Source organism: Bombina bombina, chromosome 5 (genome assembly GCF_027579735.1).
Source record: "Bombina bombina isolate aBomBom1 chromosome 5, aBomBom1.pri, whole genome shotgun sequence".
In the NCBI taxonomy this organism is placed as follows: domain Eukaryota; kingdom Metazoa; phylum Chordata; class Amphibia; order Anura; family Bombinatoridae; genus Bombina; species Bombina bombina.
This window is the reverse complement of record NC_069503.1, coordinates 887914582-887936207: the sequence shown is the minus strand read 5'-3', so window position 1 is coordinate 887936207 and position 21626 is coordinate 887914582. Positions and strand designations below refer to the sequence as shown.

The 21626-nt window shown below is 40.8% G+C and overlaps 1 protein-coding gene across 1 annotated transcript in view; it reads left to right on the top strand.

The window, feature by feature from the left end:
• Nucleotides 1–299: 299 nt before the first annotated feature.
• RB1CC1 (RB1 inducible coiled-coil 1) overlaps nucleotides 300–21626 on the top strand; it is a gene marked incomplete in the record, with an annotated part of 595085 nt that continues 573758 nt past the window's right edge. Inside the window, 1 exon segment of the mRNA XM_053715035.1 lies at nucleotides 300–440.

Genomic DNA, 21626 nt, shown 5'->3' with positions numbered 1-21626 from the left:
TAAAAAATATTCATTCATCATTTCTAGAGGTTGACAAGCCTCGATGAAATACCGTAACCAAATAGGACACCGCAGTGGGCGGTATAAACATCTAAATATTGAGGTTACAGAAGAACATCTGTTACAACTTTATCTCTGTACTACTTAGAACTGACAGCACAACTTGTTCCCAGAAGCTCATGCACTGTATCACTACACCACAGCAGTGACTTGCATGCTACAGCAAGGCGGAGCATCGGAATTCAGTGACGCGATTGTCTGTCAGTTCCACCCAGTCTCTCTTTCCCTGGATTGCATCTGAGTCTTGGGCACAGCGAGATTAATTTCAGATCTCGCGATGTTTGAGCCACCGCCGGAAACAAGCTGTCTGTGTGATGCTGAGTCGTCAACAACAACAATAACAAGGGGATCCTCTTGACTGGTAGCCAGACCCAAGCCGGGTATGAGGGGACTCCGTACAATGGGGGGAGGGCGTTTTGCAGACTACAGATGCAGCAAGCAAGATGTGTGCTCTTAATCAGGTGTTTAAGTAGTCGACCTCCCTGTTTGACAACTCCTCCCCCGGCCTTTGAGAGTGGGGCTGCTGTCAGATTCTTAGTATTGATGAAAGCTCATCATTCCCTCATATACAATGTGTGTATAGATTTACCAATTTATAGAAAGGTGATACCCATATATGCTGTTATAACACTGAATGCATCATGTCCTGTTATATACATTTGTTAGTTTTAACGGAGTGACAGTGAGTGTTTGTCCCAGATCCAGTAAAATGTTAGATACCTCTCTGTCCTAGCTTGTGCTATATTCCCAGTCACATCCAGTGCTGTAGCCCTCTCTGTTGTACCCGGTCACAGCCAGTGCTGTAGCCCTCTCTGTTGTACCCAGTCACAGCCAGTGCTGTAGCCCTCTCTGTTGTACCCAGTCACAGCCAGTGCTGTAGCCCTCTCTGTTGTACCCAGTCACAGCCAGCGCTGTAGCCCTCTCTGTTGTACCCAGTCACAGCCAGCGCTGTAGCCCTCTCTGTTGTACCCAGTCACAGCCAGTGCTGTAGCCCTCTCTGTTGTACCCAGTCACAGCCAGTGCTGTAGCCCTCTCTGTTGTACCCAGTCACAGCCAGTGCTGTAGCCCTCTCTGTTGTACCCAGTCACAGCCAGCGCTGTAGCCCTCTCTGTTGTACCCAGTCACAGCCAGCGCTGTAGCCCTCTCTGTTGTACCCAGTCACAGCCAGCGCTGTAGCCCTCTCTGTTGTACCCAGTCACAGCCAGCGCTGTAGCCCTCTCTGTTGTACCCAGTCACAGCCAGCGCTGTAGCCCTCTCTGTTGTACCCAGTCACAGCCAGCGCTGTAGCCCTCTCTGTTGTACCCAGTCACAGCCAGCGCTGTAGCCCTCTCTGTTGTACCCAGTCACAGCCAGCGCTGTAGCCCTCTCTGTTGTACCCAGTCACAGCCAGCGCTGTAGCCCTCTCTGTTGTACCCAGTCACAGCCAGCGCTGTAGCCCTCTCTGTTGTACCCAGTCACAGCCAGCGCTGTAGCCCTCTCTGTTGTACCCAGTCACAGCCAGCGCTGTAGCCCTCTCTGTTGTACCCAGTCACAGCCAGCGCTGTAGCCCTCTCTGTTGTACCCAGTCACAACCAGCGCTGTAGCCCTCTCTGTTGTACCCAGTCACAGCCAGCGCTGTAGCCCTCTCTGTTGTACCCAGTCACAGCCAGCGCTGTAGCCCTCTCTGTTGTACCCAGTCACAGCCAGCGCTGTAGCCCTCTCTGTTGTACCCAGTCACAGCCAGCGCTATGGACCTCTCTGTTGTACCCAGTCACAGCCAGCGCTATGGACCTCTCTGTTGTACCCAGTCACAGCCAGCGCTGTAGCCCTCTCTGTTGTACCCAGTCACAGCCAGCGCTATAGACCTCTCTGTTGTACCCAGTCACAGCCAGCGCTATGGACCTCTCTGGTGTACCCAGTCACAGCCAGCGCTATGGACCTCTCTGGTGTACCCAGTCACAGCCAGCGCTATGGACCTCTCTGGTGTACCCAGTCACAGCCAGCGCTATGGACCTCTCTGGTGTACCCAGTCACAGCCAGCGCTATGGACCTCTCTGGTGTACCCAGTCACAGCCAGCGCTATGGACCTCTCTGGTGTACCCAGTCACAGCCAGCGCTATGGACCTCTCTGGTGTACCCAGTCACAGCCAGCGCTATGGACCTCTCTGGTGTACCCAGTCACAGCCAGCGCTATGGACCTCTCTGGTGTACCCAGTCACAGCCAGCGCTATGGACCTCTCTGGTGTACCCAGTCACAGCCAGCGCTATGGACCTCTCTGGTGTACCCAGTCACAGCCAGCGCTATGGACCTCTCTGGTGTACCCAGTCACAGCCAGCGCTATGGACCTCTCTGGTGTACCCAGTCACAGCCAGCGCTATGGACCTCTCTGGTGTACCCAGTCACAGCCAGCGCTATGGACCTCTCTGGTGTACCCAGTCACAGCCAGCGCTATGGACCTCTCTGGTGTACCCAGTCACAGCCAGCGCTATGGACCTCTCTGGTGTACCCAGTCACAGCCAGCGCTATGGACCTCTCTGGTGTACCCAGTCACAGCCAGCGCTATGGACCTCTCTGGTGTACCCAGTCACAGCCAGCGCTATGGACCTCTCTGGTGTACCCAGTCACAGCCAGCGCTATGGACCTCTCTGGTGTACCCAGTCACAGCCAGCGCTATGGACCTCTCTGGTGTACCCAGTCACAGCCAGCGCTATGGACCTCTCTGGTGTACCCAGTCACAGCCAGCGCTATGGACCTCTTTGGTGTACCCAGTCACAGCCAGCGCTATGGACCTCTCTGGTGTACCCAGTCACAGCCAGCGCTATGGACCTCTCTGGTGTACCCAGTCACAGCCAGCGCTATGGACCTCTCTGTTGTACCCAGTCACAGCTAGCGCTATAGACCTCTCTGGTGTACCCAGTCCCATTCAGCGCTATAGACCTCTCTGTTGTACCCAGACACAGCCAGTGCTATAGACCTCTCTGTTGTACCCAGACACAGCCAGTGCTATAGACCTCTCTGTTGTACCCAGACACAGCCAGTGCTATAGACCTCTCTGTTGTACCCAGACACAGCCAGTGCTATAGACCTCTCTTTTGTACCCAGTCACAGCCAACGCTATAGACCTCTATGTTGTACCCAGTCACAGCTAGTGCTATAGACCTCTCTGTTGTACCCAATCACAGCTATCTATGTTTCACCCAGTCACAGCCAAAAGCTATAGACCTCTTAATAACCATTCACAGCCAGTGATATACCCAGTCACGGTCAGCGCTATAGACCTTAATGTTATACTCCGTTACAGCTTGTGCTATAGACTACTCTGTTATATCCAGTCGTAGCCAGTGCTATTGACCAGTGCTTCTCAAATGATGCTTGGAGAGAGCCAGAGGTGTGCCGCCAAATTATAGTAAAAATGTTTTGGTTCAAATTGCAGCACACTTTTTTTTTTTTTAAAGGCTTTATTGAAGTAATCAAATTCAATAACAGCAAAATTATGAAAATGTACATTAAGTAAGCATACAACTTATTCTCTACATTTATAATTGTACAAAAAAACCCGGAAAAAACCAGTGGGTCAAGAAAATCAAGTTATACATACTTCGTCTGTTGTGTTTCCCACCCGGAGGAAGCGCCCTCGGGGGGAGCAATTGCAAATATAAACGTTTTCTTTCTTTCTTTCCATCTCCTTCCAAGATGGGCTCATTACAATATAACATAGTACTTAAAGTGTTAAGGGTGGGGGAGGGTAGAGAAAGAGGGAAGGATAAGGGAGGGAAAAAAATAATAATAATAATTATATTAGATAAAATTAAATTAAATTGTGCCCCTCCACAATGCTAATATCAGCTCATATGTTGCCAGGGTATGTTTTTTCAAATAGCGCACTTTTATCTATTTATACAATAATATTTGTATAAAAACTTTCACCAGACTAATATTTCTTTGTTTTTGCTGCAAATCCTAAACTTAAATGGATATAATACCCAAATGTTGAAACACTTGAAAGTGGTGCAGCATAGCTGTAAAAAGCTAACTAGAAAATATCACCTGAACATCTATATGCAATAAGTAATATATTTTTCTTCAAAATGTCCTAAGTATTCACACCCAATTATAAAGGAGTTTAATCAGCAAATCGGTATGCCTGTCCCGTTACTTGCAAAGGAGCGTGCCTCATGCACACTTGTGTTATTTCCCTATTTAGTTTAAGGAAGTTTACTATGCAATCTCATAAGATCACAGTTCATGATCTCAGCACTGCTGATGCTGTTTGGCTACTGTTCATTTCTTACTTTTTTTTTTTTTTTTTAACCTGCAGCTGGGCATTAACTGAAAGATAACTTTTTACATAACACTTACTCTGGTGAGCTGAGGAAATTGTGAGGTAAAATATCTAACTTTTTTTACATAGAGATGTTCAGGTGATATTTTCCTGTCAGCTTTTTACAGTTATGCTGCATCACTTTAAATTGATTTAGCATACAAGTATTATGTCCCTTTAAGCTCCACAAGTCGACCAGCAGTAATACAACAATTATTACATAATCAAGTACCACAGGCTACTTGGATTAACATGATAGGTTATGTCAGTGGTCGACAAAACATTTTAAAAATTTAGGAGCCAGTAAGAATATTTAGGAGCCAAACATACTTTTAGGAGCCAGACAGTGGTATTTGTATATAGATATATAGAGAACAACCTAAAAGTAGGAGCCGGGGTAAAATTCTAGGAGCCAGTGGCTCTGTGGCCTCCTAGGTTTGTCGAGCCCTAGGTTATGTTTGTGTGGTATGAGAGACTAACCTAGAGTCATATATGATTAATAATAAATGGTGTGCATGCATGAGGCACACATTTTATGTGGGGAGACATTTTCAAATAAGTTCATAGTACCAAATTAGTTAAAACTAACAATCATCACTGCGAAAGTCATTTTCGTCATATCTCACTATAACAGCTTTTATTGCATTATGATTTGAATATAGTCAACGTAGTGTAACCTGTAAAATATTATACATTTGCATTTAATTACACATGAGCTTAAAGTGATGGTAAACTAAGTCTTACAAGAAGTTAAATATGAAATCGTTGTATAAAAAAGGGCATCTGTACTCTAGTGTAAAAACGTGCTTGAAAAGGTTAAACATTTTCCGTTGTTCTTTAATACTCACCCGAAAACCACTGCTGGTGTTCCGTTGAAATTTACTCCCTCGTCAAGATTTGCTACCTGAATGTGCGCATGCGCACAATTACTTTTTCACACTCCACACATGTAAGAATGTGATTACGTAATTATATCCATGCGCACATGGAGGTAGCAAATTTTGACCAAGGAATAAATTACTCCTAGCATTTGTTATTTAAAGCAGCCATGTAGATGTGCGTCTGCGTAGTTAAACATGCTGGTAGGAAATTTCTACGGGGGCATTTTTCCTTCAGTCACACAAGGTTTTTGACTGCTCAGCTGCACACATCTAATCCTAATTATTTAAAGCATGTCTCCACCTGTACAACAGTTTTTAATACGCACATTAAATAATGTGCATATTAAAAACTGTTGTACAGTTGGAGAGACGCTTTCTTTCATTTGGATTATATGTGTGTGACTGAGTAGTCAAAAACTTGTGTAATTGAAGGAAAAATTACCCGCTAGAAATTTCCTACCAGCATGTTTATCCATGCAGGCGTGCATCTACATGGCCGCTTTAATAAAAAATGCCAGGAGTAATTTAGTCCTCCACCGTCTAGATTTGATACCTCAATGTTTGCATGCTTGTAATTATGTCATCGCATTCCACACATTCTTTTCAAACATGTGGAGTAAGATTACATTATTGTGCGCATGTGCTCAATGAGGTAGCAAATTTTGACAGGACACCGCCCACTCTAGTCTAGACCTCTGTTATACCCAAACACAGTCATTGCTATAGATCAATCTCTCTGATATACCCAGTCAAAACCAGTGCTATAGACCTCCCTGATATATACCCAGTCAAAACCAGTGCTACAGACCTCCGTGATATATACTCAGTCACAGCCAGTGCTATAGAGCTCTCTGGTGTACCCAGTCATAGCCGGTGCTATAGATCTCTCTTGATATACCCAGCCACAGATAGTTCTATAGATCTCTCTGATATACCCAGTTACAACTAGTACTACAGAGCTATCTCATATACCTAGTCACAGCCAGTGCTATAGACCTCTTTGCTATACTATACCCATTTACAACTATTACTACAGATCTCTGTGATAAACCCAGTCACAGCCAGTGCTATAGGCCTTTCTGATATACCCAGTCACAGCCAGTGCTATAGATCTTTGATAAACCCAATCACATCCAGTGCTATGGACCTTTCTAATATACCCAGTTACAGCCAGTGCTATAGATCTTTGATAAACCCAATCACATCCAGTACTATGGACCTCTCTCATATACCCAGTCACAGCCATTGCTATAGATCTCTCTGGTATACCCAGTTACAACTTGTATTACAGACCTCTCTGATATACCCAGTCAAAACCAATGCTACAGACCTCTCTGATATACCCAGTCACAGCCAGTGCTATAGAGCTCTGATATACCCAATCGCGTCCTGTGCTGCAGACCTCTCTGATATACCCAGTTACAGCCAGTGTGATAGACCTCTCTGATATACTCAGCTTGTGTTATAGACCTCTGTGTTATACCTGTTTACAGTTTGTGCCATAGACCTCTGTGTTATACCCAGTCACAGCTTGTGTTATAAATGTCTGTGTTATACCCGGTCTCAGCTTGAACTATAGACTAGAGCTGCAACAACTAATCGGCATAATCGATTATGAAAATAGTTGTCAACGAATCTCATAATCGATTAGTTGGTTTGCAATTAGTTGGTCTGTGCACAGCACCAGCTGCTTCACTCTGATGAGCTCCTGTACATGGTATTGTTTATGGTTATGCCCTTAGCCTAAAGGATGTCTACAGACATTTTTACTTTTCACTTTTTCAGGACACTATAAGTTTCTTCTTAAGTTTACAACTACTCCTGTCTTATGTGCAACCCAGAAATAAAATAGGAGTCATAAATTGTATTGTTTATATTAAATCATGTGATTTGGGACTGTGCTTTGCATGATATAGTGCTGAGCTTGTTATTTACACCTAGCCCTAGATTGATGGCATTTATTATATGAATTTATGTCACTATTACCTGTTTGCACAATTTTTAGCGGATTGCTTGCTATTGCTAATTATATGTACTGCATAGATAAATGTGTAAGGCTGTGTCCTGTTACTGATATATAGTATTTAGCCCTTTTGTCTTTTTTTGTTTTTTTTATATGTTTAATTAATTGGAATATGTACCAAATTCAACCTCTATAAGTTTATATCTGTTATTTTAAGAGCAGACTAGATATTTATACCCCTAACCTTATAGCTGGTTGTTTACCATTGCATATAGATATTCAAGATATTTTTATATCAGAAGACCAGGCTTACTTTGTTAAGAGGCCCCTTGCATTGGCGGAGAGCTAACAAAGATAAAATAGCCCACCTTGGTGAAATTGGCAAAACCCTACTTATGCATCTCAGGCACCTCAACACCATCTGAGTGCCTCTTCTCTGCTGCAGGCAAAATAGCTGCAAAAAAGAGCCAGCCTCAGCCAGGAGCATTTGACATTTTTGCATTTAAATGCAAAGTTTCTGAAAGAGTGAATAACAGAATGTTATAAACAGTGGTAGTCTACCTATTACTAGTTCTACCTCTTTTCAAACAGTTTGTGGTTTTGCTTTGCTTAATTATAAAAATGTGTTCTGCTGCTTAAAAAATTGGACCAACGGTTGTGTTAATGTAAAGTTTTAGTCTGAACTTTATATTTATAACACTCAGTATATGGATTTTATTTTAAATATAGGAAAAAATTATTTATTTTTTATCCGATTAGTCGATTAATCGAAAAAATAATCGGCCGATTAATCGATTATGGAAATAATCGTTAGTTGCAGCCCTACTATAGACCTCTGTGTTATACCCGGTCTCAGCTTGCACTATAGACCACTTTTTTATACCCGGTCTCAGCTTGCACTATAGACTACTGTGTTATAGCCTGTCTCAGCTTGCACTATAGACTACTGTGTTATACCCGGTCTCAGCTTGCACTATACACTACTGTGTTATACCCGGTCTCAGCTTGCACTATACACTACTGTGTTATATCCGGTCTCAGATTGCACTATACACTACTGTGTTATATCCAGTCTCAGATTGCACTATACACTGCTGTGTTATATCCAGTCTCAGATTGCACTATACACTACTGTGTTATATCCAGTCTCAGATTGCACTATACACTACTGTGTTATATCCAGTCTCAGATTGCACTATACACTACTGTGTTATATCCAGTCTCAGATTGCACTATACACTACTGTGTTATATCCAGTCTCAGATTGCACTATACACTACTGTGTTATATCCAGTCTCAGATTGCACTATACACTACTGTGTTATATCCAGTCTCAGATTGCACTATACACTACTGTGTTATATCCAGTCTCAGATTGCACTACACACTACTGTGTTATATCCAGTCTCAGATTGCACTATACACTACTGTGTTATATCCAGTCTCAGATTGCACTATACACTACTGTGTTATATCCAGTCTCAGATTGCACTATACACTACTGTGTTATATCCAGTCTCAGATTGCACTACACACTACTGTGTTATAGCCGGTCTCAGATTGCACTATACACTACTGTGTTATAGCCGGTCTCAGATTGCACTATACACTACTGTGTTATAGCCGGTCTCAGATTGCACTATACACTACTGTGTTATAGCCGGTCTCAGATTGCACTATACACTACTGTGTTATAGCCGGTCTCAGATTGCACTATACACTACTGTGTTATAGCCGGTCTCAGATTGCACTATACACTACTGTGTTATAGCCGGTCTCAGATTGCACTATACACTACTGTGTTATAGCCGGTCTCAGATTGCACTATACACTACTGTGTTATAGCCGGTCTCAGATTGCACTATACACTACTGTGTTATAGCCGGTCTCAGATTGCACTATACACTACTGTGTTATAGCCGGTCTCAGATTGCACTATACACTACTGTGTTATAGCCGGTCTCAGATTGCACTATACACTACTGTGTTATAGCCGGTCTCAGATTGCACTATACACTACTGTGTTATAGCCGGTCTCAGATTGCACTATACACTACTGTGTTATAGCCGGTCTCAGATTGCACTATACACTACTGTGTTATAGCCGGTCTCAGATTGCACTATACACTACTGTGTTATAGCCGGTCTCAGATTGCACTATACACTACTGTGTTATAGCCGGTCTCAGATTGCACTATACACTACTGTGTTATAGCCGGTCTCAGATTGCACTATACACTACTGTGTTATAGCCGGTCTCAGATTGCACTATACACTACTGTGTTATAGCCGGTCTCAGATTGCACTATACACTACTGTGTTATAGCCGGTCTCAGATTGCACTATACACTACTGTGTTATAGCCGGTCTCAGATTGCACTATACACTACTGTGTTATAGCCGGTCTCAGATTGCACTATACACTACTGTGTTATAGCCGGTCTCAGATTGCACTATACACTACTGTGTTATAGCCGGTCTCAGATTGCACTATACACTACTGTGTTATAGCCGGTCTCAGATTGCACTATACACTACTGTGTTATAGCCGGTCTCAGATTGCACTATACACTACTGTGTTATAGCCGGTCTCAGATTGCACTATACACTACTGTGTTATAGCCGGTCTCAGATTGCACTATACACTACTGTGTTATAGCCGGTCTCAGATTGCACTATACACTACTGTGTTATAGCCGGTCTCAGATTGCACTATACACTACTGTGTTATAGCCGGTCTCAGATTGCACTATACACTACTGTGTTATAGCCGGTCTCAGATTGCACTATACACTACTGTGTTATAGCCGGTCTCAGATTGCACTATACACTACTGTGTTATAGCCGGTCTCAGATTGCACTATACACTACTGTGTTATAGCCGGTCTCAGATTGCACTATACACTACTGTGTTATAGCCGGTCTCAGATTGCACTATACACTACTGTGTTATAGCCGGTCTCAGATTGCACTATACACTACTGTGTTATAGCCGGTCTCAGATTGCACTATACACTACTGTGTTATAGCCGGTCTCAGATTGCACTATACACTACTGTGTTATAGCCGGTCTCAGATTGCACTATACACTACTGTGTTATAGCCGGTCTCAGATTGCACTATACACTACTGTGTTATAGCCGGTCTCAGATTGCACTATACACTACTGTGTTATAGCCGGTCTCAGATTGCACTATACACTACTGTGTTATAGCCGGTCTCAGATTGCACTATACACTACTGTGTTATAGCCGGTCTCAGATTGCACTATACACTACTGTGTTATAGCCGGTCTCAGATTGCACTATACACTACTGTGTTATAGCCGGTCTCAGATTGCACTATACACTACTGTGTTATAGCCGGTCTCAGATTGCACTATACACTACTGTGTTATAGCCGGTCTCAGATTGCACTATACACTACTGTGTTATAGCCGGTCTCAGATTGCACTATACACTACTGTGTTATAGCCGGTCTCAGATTGCACTATACACTACTGTGTTATAGCCGGTCTCAGATTGCACTATACACTACTGTGTTATAGCCGGTCTCAGATTGCACTATACACTACTGTGTTATAGCCGGTCTCAGATTGCACTATACACTACTGTGTTATAGCCGGTCTCAGATTGCACTATACACTACTGTGTTATAGCCGGTCTCAGATTGCACTATACACTACTGTGTTATAGCCGGTCTCAGATTGCACTATACACTACTGTGTTATAGCCGGTCTCAGATTGCACTATACACTACTGTGTTATAGCCGGTCTCAGATTGCACTATACACTACTGTGTTATAGCCGGTCTCAGATTGCACTATACACTACTGTGTTATAGCCGGTCTCAGATTGCACTATACACTACTGTGTTATAGCCGGTCTCAGATTGCACTATACACTACTGTGTTATAGCCGGTCTCAGATTGCACTATACACTACTGTGTTATAGCCGGTCTCAGATTGCACTATACACTACTGTGTTATAGCCGGTCTCAGATTGCACTATACACTACTGTGTTATAGCCGGTCTCAGATTGCACTATACACTACTGTGTTATAGCCGGTCTCAGATTGCACTATACACTACTGTGTTATAGCCGGTCTCAGTAGTCTATAGTGCAATCTGTGTTATACCCGGTCTCAGCTTGCACTATAGACCTCTGTTATACCCAGTCAAATCTTGAGTTATAGACCATTGTGTTATACCTAGTCAAAGCTTGTGTTATAAACGTCTGTTAAACCCGATCTCAGCTTCCGCTGTTAACTTTTATACTGAGTCTATAGCTTGTTGTATTAAGATCCAGCTCTTACTTTGTTGTACAGACTTTCACCTTGTGCTAATTTGCTGTACTCTTACACCTAATAACAATCTGTTCTCCAAACTTATTCGTTATAACTATTCACAAGGTACTGTAACAAATATTTCAGAGAGAGGCTTTAAAACCCCCCCCAAAAAACTATCAACCTTTCACACATTATAAATCTTTCAGTTATACTCAGTCACAACTTGCAATAGTCTGCTCATTTATAGCTGTATACAGTCTTTGCAATGGTGAAGATAGTATCCTAAAGGGCTAAACATGTGATAGTTGCATATACTTCTCAGTTTGCTGTGTCATATTTTTAAGCCCTTTGGAAGCTGCATCGGATATTGCAGCTTTTTTTTATTGTCACGTTTCTTCCCTGTAGTGGTGGTTAGTAAATACAGTGAAGTTTGGGTATAATAACATTGTGCTGAATCCTTTGATTTAAAGTGGATATTGTTTACATCTGCCACTTGGACTAATCAATAGTGATTGGTCAGTGGTCACTGATAATCCAAAAATACCTAAAACCATAACAAACTATAACAGCTGGAATCCTTGAACCTTAGGGTCCAAAATGACAAAGTACAAAAAATGTTATATATAGAAGCGTTAATAAAAGCAGATTCAGTGGTAACAGCCTATGATTCCACACATTGGCTGTTATATTGTTGCAGTGACTGATCGTCATTGCTCCTAAACGCTGATTGGATCTTGAGGGACTGCCTAAGTTGATAGGATTCAGTGCTCAGGAGCAATGGAGGGAAAGCATTACGCCAGAACAGTTAAAGTTGTCCATGTTGTCCAAGCGACATTCAAGCCCAGTGCTCTTAGGACGGCATGGAACGTCCTAACTGTGTGAAGCGGTTAAAATATTATAAGAATCAGAAATTCAAACGTGAAATTCAGATGGCTTAATTAAAGGGACTGTAAAGTAAAAATTAAACTTTCATGATTCTAGCACAGCATGCAGTATTTTTTTTCTAATTAACATATTTCTCAAATTCACTTTGTTCTCTTAATGTTGTTTGTTGAAGAGTATATCTAGGTAAGCTCAGGAGCAGCAGTGCACTATTTGAAGCTAGCTGGGGATTGGTGGCTGCTCTTATATGCCTTTTGTCATTGGTTCAGATGTGTTTAGCTTACTCCCACTATTACATTGTTGCTTCTGGGCCTACTCTTAAACAAAGGATACCAAGAAAACAAAGCAAATGTGACAATAAAATAAACTGAGTAGTTGTTTAAAACTACATGATCTATCTGAATCAGGAATGTTTAGGTTTGACTTTACTGTCTATTTGATGTTCTTGTGAAAGATGTATGAATGGTATTAGTGCACAGTTGCCACACTGCAAATGGGGAAAATTAGTTTCCAGGGTTGAAACGAAGGCAAACTAAAAATGCACGACTTTAGTATAAAAGGGCTGTAGGACATTTGAGACAACCAGGCCCAGTGTATTTTCATCCCCGTTCTTCCTGGAGCATTGTGACAAGAAGCTACATAGCCACATGTTTGTTACAACTTCAGGAACCAGTAAGGTATTCTAAGGATGCGCAACTGGTCTTAAAGGGACAGTCTAGTCAAAATTAAACTTTTATGATTTATATAGGTCATGCAATTTTAAACAATTTTACAACTGACTTTTATCTTCAAATTTGCTTTGTTCTCTTGGTGTTTTTTGTTGAAAACTAAACTTGGGTACTAGGTAGGCACATCTGCTAATTTCTAATACCTTCAAGGCTGCCTCATCGCCGTACATTTTGACAGTTTATATCAGCTAGACAGCGCTAGTTCATTTGTGCAATATATATAACATTGTGTTCACTCTTGTGGAATGATTTATCTCCAGCACTGATGAGCTAAAATGCAAATCTTTCAAAAGATCTGATACTGTATATATTAAGGCTGTGACACACTGCAAGTGGAGCGGTGCGTAGCGTATAGATGCAGCTGTGCGTGCTTAGTGTGTCCTGCCTTTTCATCTCTGAGCGCTCTGCTGCATGAGGTCGTGTAGCTGAGCGCTCAGAGATGAAATATTTGAACTTCAGAAGCGATGCAACGCGGTGCGAAGCAGCTGCTTTGCTTGGCGCCGCATCACTTGCAGTGTGTCACAGCCTTAAGTGGGAAGTCTCCAGAGCTACTAGATAATCACCAAAGTAAAAAGTATGTTAACACTGTGTTTGTTATGCAAATCTGGGGAATGGGTAATAAAGGGATTATATCTTTTTAAACAATACAAATTCTAGCGTAGACTGTCCCTTTATGTCTTATTTTATGCAGACAGCGACTTAACTAACTACTAACCTTTACTTGAACAACTGGAGAGCTTTTTCAAATCACGTGCAAATACTTTCTTAATGCTCTATCACAGTTTGTGTTACAGAGCTTTCTCAGTTACACTAAAGGCTGTGACACACTGCAAGCGATGCGTGTGAGGCGAAGCAGCTGCCTCGCTTCACGTCGCATCGCTTCTAAAGATCAAATATTTAATCTCTGAATGCTCAGCTACGCGACCTGGCGCAGCAGAGTGCTCAGAGATGAAAAGGCAGGACACAGTGAGTGCGCACAGCCGCATGTACACGCTGCACGCCGCTCCGCTTGCAGTGTGTTACAGCCTTTATCCTTCGTTTAAGTTGCAGCCTGTGTTACATATCTCTCGACGACATGGTCATCACCTTTGCTAAAGTTGTTTTAGTAGTATGTAGTGAGTTTCCACTATAGATTCCTTAGTGCAAGTTGTATTTGAGAGAAACTATCTAACAGATTCCATTCCACACAGTCATAATCTAGGCAATAAATGAAATCTCAATGTTTTTAGTAAAAAAAAAAATTGCCTTTGAACACAATTTTCAAAATCCAAATAAAATGTATTTTTTTTTTATTTTTTTTTGTGATGTTTATTTTTACTTAAAAGGGCAGTCTACACCAGAATTGTTATTGTTTAAAAAGACAGATAATCCCTTTATTACCAATTCCCCAGTTTTGCATAACCATCATGGTTATATTAATATACTTTTTACCTCTGTGATTACCTTGTATCTAACTTCACCATAAAGAAACTGTGAGAGCAAACGACAGGATGAATAAAAAACAAGTCCTTTATTTCCAAAAAGTTAAAAGCAGATGGTCCAAAACAGCATAAAAAGTTGCACACAAGCACCTGGGATAGGCAAGCTTACGCGTTTCGGCTGTTAAACCGTAATCATAGCATAGGACAGCCTATTTCGGTGATGCTTATATACACTTAATTGACATCACTGGTTCAAAGGTTAAAACAACTCCCCTTTGTGTATTAACAGTTTGTGTGCCAGAAACCGACCTATATACAAATATGATACAACATAATTATAGTACATACTTGAGAGATAACATACAATCAATGAAAGCATCAGTGTGTAGATACTTATAGGACGCTTTATGTAGTGAAGCACAATGTTTAAACGGCACTGGAGTAAGTATGGTGAATGTGGTGCTGATACCGCATAAAAAGAAACACAATGATATATGTAAATATATGTCCAAAAGAGTATACACTGAGTGGGTAATATACTGGATATACAAAATGCTGTAATTCAACGCTAAAATGTAGCCACAGTTCCAAAATAATAATAATGCACTGGATATATATATATACAGCATATTACCTGTATGAAAACATATGTAGGTATGTAACATGTGCAAAACATTGCGAAGGTAGCTGGGATTAAACGTATATAGATGTTCTATAGTATTATAGTGCATGAACAATAGAGCTCAACACTGGATGAACACATGAAGGGTATAACTGACCTGAACATATGTGGTATCCTTACTAGGGATTCAATTGCCAATTGTATACTAACACATCCAAGGGATATTCATAAGATCATGTCCAATGGCTACCAAGATACGTATATAAGTGGGCCTTTCTAATACCCGAAAGGGCATTTTACAGCTCATATAATAAATTATCCAAGCGCCGGTAGTACTGATGATAAGAGATGTTACTAATAATGACGGTAATACTATTTAGAGTCAGGGGGTGTTGTGGAAATGTAATTAATGGACCTAATAGATAGTGACAGTATAGTTAGACTAATAAGATGGAGGGTTACTCCCAGTAATTAATAAGATCGAATTCGGAGTTAAGTCCATAAGGGATCTTAGTCTCTAACTTAAATATCCACAACATCTCCCGCTTCCCCAAAATGGTATCCCTATCTCCTCCTCTTTTGGGATAAGGGACCATATCAATGGGTTGCCAAGAGAAGCAGGATAGTTCCTTATTATGAACCACTGAAAAGTGATTCACCAGTGGGGTAGAAGCTTTACCCACTCGTATGGTAGAGAGATGTTCTCTCACTCTAGATCTAACGTCCCTTGTCGTGAGACCAATATATTGTTTCCCACATACTGTGCACGTTATACAGTATATGACATATGTGGAAGTGCAATTAAGGCAAAAGTTAATCTCGTATGTTTTACCAGTTTTGGAGGATCTGAAGGTATCAGACACTATCAGTTACTCGCATGCCCCACATCTGGAACTGCTGCACCTGTATGACCCTTTGTGAGTAAGCCAAGAGCTGACTTGAAGTAATGGCTTTTTAAGGACCGTGGGTGACAAGATGTTCCCCAATGTCCGATTCCTACGGTAGGAACACCTAACACCCTCTTGTACACAATCTATCAGTCTTTCATCCGCAACGAGCATCTTAAAATGATGTTTAACTATCCTGCATACATCGTCATACTGGGAACTAAAATCAGTGACAAAGGTAACGCCTTTGTATGTTTCCCTATCTTTCTGTTTGTCCCTAATTAAATAAGATCTATGCAGTTTAGAAACATCATTGAAAGCCCTAGTGACAGTTTTTCGTGAGTAGACCCTTTGTAGCAGGCGTTTGTTGACTTCCTGCATCTGATACCGACAATCCATTGTATCAGTACAGTTGCGTTTGACCCTAATCAGTTGTCCCTTAGCGATCGCATAGGGTACATGTTTAGGATGGCAACTCCTTGCATGTAGCAGTGAGTTGCCAGATATAGGTTTTCTGTAGAGACTGGTAGTGACTTTTCCATCATAACTACCTTTAAGTGTTATATCAAGAAAATTAATCTTGATTTTATCCGTCTCATACATGAAATTCAAACCAATATCATTCGTGTTGATGTATTTAGTGAACAATTCCAAGTCTATTTAGTTTCCTCCCCAAACCATGATCACATTGTCTATAAACCGACGAAAGAAGGCAATCTGTGACCTATGAGGATTTCCATCTCCAAAGATGTGGGACAGCTCCCACCAACCCATGAATAGGTTGGCATAGGAGGGGGCAAACTTAGCCCCCATAGCTGTCCCACACCTCTGGAGATAGAAATTACCCTCAAATTCAAAAAAATGATGTGTTAAAAGGAATAAGGCCACCCTTAGGATGTACTTTTGAAAATCCTCAGAAAAATCTGACCACTCTTGGAGAAAAAACGAAATAGCTCCCATGCCCTTGTCATGGGGAATGGACGTGTATAGAGCCGTGACGTCAACAGATGTTTAGCAACAGCTGAAACGCGTAAGCTTGCCTACCCCAGGTGCTTTTGTGCAACTTTTTATGCTGTTTTGGACCATCTGCTTTTAACTTTTTGGAAATAAAGGACTTGTTTTTAATTCATCCTGCCGTTCGCTCTCACAGTTTCTTTATGGTGAAGTGATTACAGCCTGCTCGAGCGATATGGCACCCTGCCTAAGAGTCCTCTATCTCTTTGAGCTCCTGGTTTGTGGGATTTACCTCATTCTCCTAGCTATCATCTGTGAGCTACATGGAACTCCTTGGCACCTCTCATTGGTGGATGCAGTGGTGACACGAAGGCGACACGCCCCCAGGTATCACGGATTGGATCTGGCTAGTGACGCACAGAGCGTTAGCGTGCATGTGACACGCCCCCACGCCTGGTTGTTGGGAATTCAGCGTCTACCATTCTGCTCCACGACCGCAGCCTGGTTTTGCGGGAAAGTGCATTAAGATCCAACGGACGGTAGTGGACTCAACTTCTACTCTGAGATATACCATTAAGTTCTACGGACTCTTGATTTGGTGGTGAGACACCCATTGACTATCACCTAATGTGTATAAACCGTAGCAGAGTGAAATATATATGAGGTTTATTCCCGCTATACCGGTGGACTGTCTAACTTAATAGATATTGACCTTTGGAGCTGAGGACCATTTGCTTGTTATTGATTTCTCTCCCCACATTGTGCTCTTGTTTGGTTTACTACCTTGTATCTAAGCCTCTGCTGATTGCCCCCTTATTTCAGTTCTTTTGACAGACTTGCATTTTAAAAAAATCAGTGCTGACTCCTAGGTAACTCCATGTGCGTCAGCACAATGTTATCTATTTGGCACATATGAACTAACACCCTCTAGTTGTGAAAATGTCAAAATTAATTCAGATAAGAGGCGGCCTTCAAGGACTAAGGAATTAGCATATGAGCCTACCAAGGTTTAGTTTTCAACAAAAGCATACCAATAGAACAAAGCAAAATTGATGATAAAGGTAAATTGTTGTTTAAAATGGCATGCCCTATATGAATCATGAAAGTTTATTTTTGACTGTAGACTGTGCCTTTAAGTTGCATACAAACTAAAGCAATGATTTGCAGTCAAGAGACCCATCTTCTTTCACTTTTGCTCAGCATATAGTACTATTGGTAAATTAGGGATTCTGGATAAGGAGTAGCAAAGATCACTAGTACAATGATCTGCATAATGAACATATAGCGCTATTGAAAGAATCTTTTGAAACATTGTGTGGGTCAGATAGGCAATGCCAGGTATCACACTTGCGTAGAGCTGTTTTACCTTTAGTAGGATTTTTTTTGGCATTTGGCTGTAAAGCTGTGAATGTTATCAAGATTTGTTCAAGAGAAAATTATGGTTCTTGCTAAAAAATAGCTAAAAAAAAATTGATGCATTTTTGTTTTGAATAGAAACATTTTTGTAATGTACATGTATTAGCAAAATGCTAATAAAAGCTATAGGTTTCAAAAGTGTATTTAAGTATGCACCATGCACCAGCATTTTAAACACAGCACTTACTCAGAGAGCCTAAGGTGCTTGTACCATCTGGTAATGACTCAGAGCTGCTGGAGAATTTAAAATGTTGGTGCACGTGCAGAGAAAAATGTTAACTTTAAAACAGTGATAAACTTTACTGGAAGCATTTTTGCCAATACATGTGTATTGCAAATATGTTTCTATTCAAACATGTAATTCATCTATGTGGATTTAAATTTTGACCGGAATGTCCCTTTAAAGGTATAGGAAAGTCAAAATTAAACTTGTATGATTCAGATAGAGCACTTCTATGTTCAAATGTACTTTGTTCTTTTAATATACATTGTTGAAAAATATGTGCATATCCTACACTAGTGGGAGCTAGCTGGTGATTGGTGCCTGCACACATTAGTCTCTTGTGATTGGCTCACTAGGTGTGCTCAGCTAGCACTCAGTAGTGCATTGCTGCTCCTTCAGCAAAGGATATCAAAGGAATGAAGCAGATGTGATAATAGACGTAAGTTAGAAAGTTGTTTTAAATTGTATGTTCTCCTATCTGAATCCTGAAAGAAAAGAATTGGGTTTCATGTCCCTTTAAGAGAGTGGACTGAATACATTTGTGGATCTCCATGTTTATTTACTATTTTATTATGTTGCATCCTTGTTTGCACATACTATATATTTTAGTATATATTTCCCTAGTTATAACTAAGGACTATTCTCCATGCCTCTCAGGAGCCTACTACATAACAATATACGTTCAGACTAGTTCCTGTCTAATCACCACAACACATCAAAATAGTATCATAGTGACAGTCAATGCCTGCATCTTCTGTTGTGTAGAGTCATAATACAATGTGTCTAATTTGATGCATATATTGAAGTTCCATTTGAATTGCTATAATTTGATTCATTTACTGCATATATTTTACAAATACAGACCTCCAACACAGAATCCCTCAGTCACAATGACCACATTGCAGATCTAGACTGTGTACTTAGATGCTTCTTATTAACACCCCAATAAACCACTTTTGCACATATCTTTCTAAATTTCCTTGTTCATATATTATACCTGTCAAACATTCTGTATTGTCAGGTTTGTTACTGCTCTGCTTGACAAATATTTAATAAATTCGGCGTCATCATGTACAGCCATACAATATAATGGCCCTTACAGGACATCTAGTTTAGATCATGTGTACTCTTGTGCTGGTGTATTACAGATGTACATACCCCTTAATCTAATGTAGCACCCAGGTAATTTGCAGCTATATATCAAGTTGTGCACAGATCATACTTTGGGCCCTATGATGAAGTGTTATATTATTATGTATGTGTTTCTCCTTCACATCCAGAACCCTGCATAGCAAGCTAAAACTTGCCTTTCTTATTTGAGGGACCTCATGGTATTGATAGGCTTCTTAACCACGTGCGTGTGTACTGGGCGGGAGCGGGTGGGAACCGCTAAACTGCAGAAAAATGTCAAAGCAAAAGTGGGAGAGAGGTGGGTGGAAGTATTAAATATAAATCATCTAAGGGATTTGGGAGGGCGTGGGGGGTTGGTCTTTGGGGGGGGGAAGCTACACTACAGAAAAAATATAAAAAAAATTAAAAAAATATTTTATTGTAAACTGGGTACTGGCAGACAGCAGATGGCTCCCAATAGGTTAGAGGGAGAGGTTTAGAGAGCTGTTTTGGGGGGGATCAGGGAGGTTGGGGACTAAGGGGGGATCCTACACAGCAGCATATGTAAATATGCTTACATTTAAAAAAAATAAAATAATCAAAGTTAGCTTTTATTTTAGTACTGGCAGACTTTCTGCCAGTACTTAACATGGCGGGGACAATAACCCTGCAAGCTCCCTACAAGCTACCTAATTAACCCCTTCACTGCTAGCCATAATAAACGTGTGATGCACAGCGGCATTTGGCGGCCTTCTAATTATGAAAAAGCAAAGCCAAAGCCATATATGTCTGCTATTTCTGAACAAAGGGGATCCCAGAGAAGCATTTACAACCATTTGTGCCATAATTGCACAAGCTGTTTGTAAATAATTTCAGTGAGAAACCAAAAGTTTGTGAAAAAGTGAACGATTTTTTTTATTTGATCGCATTTGGAAATATACCAAAATGGGCCCAGATCAATACTTTGGGATGTCTTCTAAAAAAAATATATATACATGTCAAGGGATATTCAGGGATTCCTGAAAGATATCAGTGTTCCAATGTAACTAGCGCTAATTTTGAAAAAAAGTGGTTTGGTAATAGCAAAGTGCTACTTGTATGTATTGCCCTATAACTTACAAAAAAAGCAAAGAACATGTAAACATTGTGTATTTCTAAACTCATGACAAAATTTAGAAACTATTTAGCATAGGTGTTTTTTGGTGGTTGTAGATGTGTAACAGATTTTTGGGGGTCAAAGTTAGAAAAAGTGTTTTTTTCCATTTTTTCCTCATATTTTATAATTTTTTTTATAGTAAGTTATAAGATATGATGAAAATAATGGTATCTTTAGAAAGTCCATTTAATGGTGAGAAAAACGGTATATAATATGTGTGGGTACAATAAATGAGTAAGAGGAAAATTACATCTAAACACAAACACCGCAAAAATGTAAAAATAGCCTTGGTCCCAAACGGACAGAAAATGGAAAAGTGCTGTGGTCATTAAGGGGTTAAAGGGACACTGAACCCAATTTTTTTCTTTTGTGATTCAGATAGAGCATGCAATTTTTTTATTTTTTTTTTGAACCAAAACACAATTCCAAAACAAAACAAAATACATTTGTTATCTTGCACAGAAAAAAGAAAATAAGAAACAAAAGAAGAATTGAAGATTACAAAAACCATTAAGCCTCAATGTGGCCCAATGGCCTTACTTGCTTTAAACAATATTATGTTAATTCTTCTTAACATATATATTCAATATTATCTTAATTACCATTCATAGTATTGTTACATTTTATCTAAGGAACAGTGTCCTGGGGTTTTATTTATTTTTTCAACCCTCCCTGTTTCTTGCCCTCCCCCCCCCCGTGTGGGGGAAAAAAAAACAAAAAAACATGGACACCT